At 38.5% G+C, this 3650-nt stretch overlaps 1 long non-coding RNA gene across 1 annotated transcript in view; it reads right to left on the minus strand.

The window, feature by feature from the left end:
* Window positions 1-2799, minus strand: part of LOC116670194 (uncharacterized) — a 17771-nt gene extending 14972 nt beyond the window's left edge. Inside the window, exon 1 of the long non-coding RNA XR_004326965.1 lies at window positions 2788-2799. This is a non-coding gene — a long non-coding RNA (uncharacterized LOC116670194). The remainder of the gene's footprint in view (window positions 1-2787) is intronic.
* Between the last annotated feature and the right edge of the window lie 851 nt (window positions 2800-3650).

A 3650-nucleotide genomic window follows, 5' to 3' on the forward strand; every position in this document is an offset into this window, starting at 1 on the left:
TGTGTGTGTGTGTGTGTGTGTGTGTGTGTGTGTTGTCTCCAAATGCAAGATGTCCATTCTGACTTTACATGCTAGAAAAGGATCTGCTTACATTGAGGCTGTCATACACACACTCAAACACTCTCCCTGGGGGGGACCACTAAATAACACTGATTTATCCACACACCCACACACCCACACACAATTAAGCTGTCTTCTGGTCCCAGTGGTGTTTTGCCGTGCTGAATACATATGCGTGTTTGTTTTAGAAGGGAATCAGTGAACGGTTTAGCTTTAATGCAAAGGCATCTGGAGGGAGGAAGACTATGATGAAAGGAGGGATTGAAAAAGAGAAGAAGAAAATGAATGCCACCTCTGGGCTAAAATAGAAGAAAAGACAGAAAAAGGGAGAGAGTGTTTTTAGTCCCAATTCATTTCCGGTCTTTTTGCATCCCTTATTCCTGTTGACCTTCTTCATTTATTTTACTTTTTATTCTCTCTATCCCTCTTTCATACTCTTTTTCTCTTCTTCTCTTTTGGTCATCTTGCCGAGATTCCCACTGTGCTCATACGGTTTGTTGTATTTTGTTTATTATACACTAGTACAGTGCCCGTTCAAATAAACCTTTTTGGAATTACATATAGAAGGACTCAAAGCACTTACAGGTTTTCCCAATTGGTTGCGGAATCCTTGGCTCATTTTCCCAAAACTGTAATCACTAAACCACAAACACCAAATGGTAAACTGTACAAGTTTTGGGACTTGTTATCGTGGAGGGTAGAAATTGTTTTTTGACTGAGTTTCCTCTTAGCAAAATGCTGAGTCAATTTAAGATGGACCTTAATTGTGAAGGGTAGGCATGGGAGAGCCAGCGTTATGGCGGCGCTTTTTTCTGCGGTCTTTTAGTTTTATTTAGTTTCAGTTTTATCCAGCTTTGTCCAACCTGCTCCATATTCCAAATCCCAAGTTCATTGGGCACCCCGGAAACCAAGTGGGAAGTAGCTAGGAAGAATGGTTCATGAAATATTTCAAAGTCAGACCACACACCCCAGTCCCCATGTATATATACATGGAAAGCTCAGAAAGATTTTTGGGGAAATGAAGAAACCCCAAATAAGAATGAAACGGTTACATGTATTGTTCCGTTTGATAGAAGCAGTGAACAGGTGAAAGAGCAAAGACACCAATATGTCCAGATAAGATGTCTGACGTTACATACAGTTATAAAAAGTGTGAAAAATACTTCCTTTACTATAACTAAACTGCACACTTACTGTTTTTCACAAAGTAATGAAGATGTAAGCAATGGGAACACCACATGGCAAGAGAAGACATCCAATGTGTGATAAAAACTTTAGTTTGTAACATATGTAATTATGTAAATTACTACAGACAAAAATAAATATACATTACAGGTGAAAAGTTTGGGGACGTTTAGAAATTTCCATTGCACTCTATTATAGACAGAATACCAGCTGAGGTCAGTTGCGTTGTTTTTATTAACCAGGGCAGCAGATTACAGATTACATTTTGTGCTAACACAATTGCAAAAAGGGTTCTTGTATATTTTCTCAGTTCGTTTTTTTAAATTATTTCAGATTAGTAAACAGAATATGCCTTTGCTGATAATAGGCAATGTACTTCAGACTTTTCTTAAAGATGGGGACAGAATGTGTCAATTTCCAGTTTTCTTCAAGCTTGTTTCAAATCTGTGGTGCCCCACAAACTACACTCAAATTATACTGTAGTGAGGTCAGACATATTCATGTGCTGATCTTATAGTTACTGTTCAAACCTCGAGGTGGTATGTGAAAAGATTGGAGAGTTGCTCAACATATCGAGTCAGCTTTAACAATTAAGAGTGCATGACAATGGCGCCCAGATAGCTCAGTTGGTGGAGCGGGCGCCCATACGTAGAGGTTTACTCCTCGATGCAGCGGGCCCGGGTTGGACTTCGACCTGTAGCCCTTTGCTGCATTTCATTCCCCCTCTCTCTCCCCTTTCATTTCTTCAGCTGTCCTGTCAAAAATAAAGGCCAATAATGCCCAAAAAAGAATCTTTAAAAATAAATAAAGAGTGCAAGACAACTAGTTAGCACTACAGCAGAAAAGTCTTAAAATCTGACTAAAAGTAATACAAAATCAAAAGAAACTTGGCAAGACAAAGTGTTTGGTCGCATGGTTTAACAGTTCAAACATGGCAATGATTTATTGAGGATTTTAATCATAACTCATTTGGCAAAACTGTTTACTGACTTGAAGAAGCTTTGTTTTCTAACTAGGTGGTTTAACTAATGGAATCGTGTCTACGCGGGCCTTGAATTTGGACTCAACACGCTCTAGTTTAAAGTATTTCTTTCTTTTTACCTCTACAAGTTGAAGCCTTTACATCTGACTTGTGGGAGAGAAGACAGATAATTTTCATAAATCAGACTGAACTGTCGTCAGTTGGCAGAATCATAATAATGTCTGCTGGTTGAGTCTCTGATATGAAAGCCTATAACTTGCCACAGAGCTTGGTCCACTGAGGGGCAGATTTAAATGATCATATGAAATTTTCATCATCTGCATGTAGAAACTGGGTTATGTCACCAGTAAATATTTTATATATACGGTATACATATATACTTAGAGGAATAATCTATGTGGACATAACAGTTTATCAAAACAGTACAAAGTAGCAGTTTGAGAACTTACAGTAGTCAACCGTTATTGAAATTTGAATAAGAGAAACATGCCAGATGATTGCTGTTACTGGATAAATTTACTCTGTAGTTATGACACTGGAGTTGAGTAGACTGGTAACACAGCGAACGCCAGCAAGAAAAGTAATAAAAATGCCCTACAACATAACAATGATTTAAAAATTGATTTTACACAGGTGTTTTCAATATGTCTGACTAGAAGGGTTATGTGTGGCTGTGTTTAATTATAATTTTAATCATAAAATATTGGAAAAGTCAACAAATTTTAACTGAGGATGGTGCTAGATGAAAAGGCGAGCAATCACCAAAGTCTTATAATTCAGTCTCACATTGCCAGACCTTCCTCCATAGCGCTGCGGAGGAGGGTCTGGCCGGTCCACACAGCATTACAAGATGGGAGAAAAACGTGTTCTGGTTTAATAGTTTCTTTTAACCAATCACAATTGTTGTGGGAAGCACCGAGTGCTGGACAGAGCCACGATGCCACTGCAAAATAATCCCTTGAAGGAACTTGTTTTGGTGGAACAAGTGTACGTTCAAAGGTTGTTTTAGTTGTGCAACAAAAAAAAAATCAGATTGGACAGATCTGAGTTTAGCTAGCTCAGTCTAGCTAGCTGTTTTGATTTACCCTGCAGAGATCTGAGGAGCAGTTAACCATAGTCCTCATGAATCAACGCTACGGGACATCTGGCCAAAAATGGGGGGACATCCTAAAACGTTATAGATATAGACTATATAATTCATAGTGACAGGAAATCGCATGGCAATCTCTCCAACATTGTTCAGACATTTCATTAAAAACCACAAATTTCAACTTGCTGGTGGCACTTAAAGAAAGGTCAATGGGATTAATCCCCACGGGACCATGAACCTCTGTAAAATTAAATAAAAAAAACAATCCTGATGATATTTTCTGTTGTCCTCCCTCTTTCTCTGCTTCTCATTACGGCTGTTTCCCCTTCATCT

Source organism: Etheostoma spectabile, chromosome 20, assembly GCF_008692095.1.
Source record: "Etheostoma spectabile isolate EspeVRDwgs_2016 chromosome 20, UIUC_Espe_1.0, whole genome shotgun sequence".
Taxonomy (NCBI): Eukaryota; Metazoa; Chordata; class Actinopteri; order Perciformes; family Percidae; genus Etheostoma; species Etheostoma spectabile.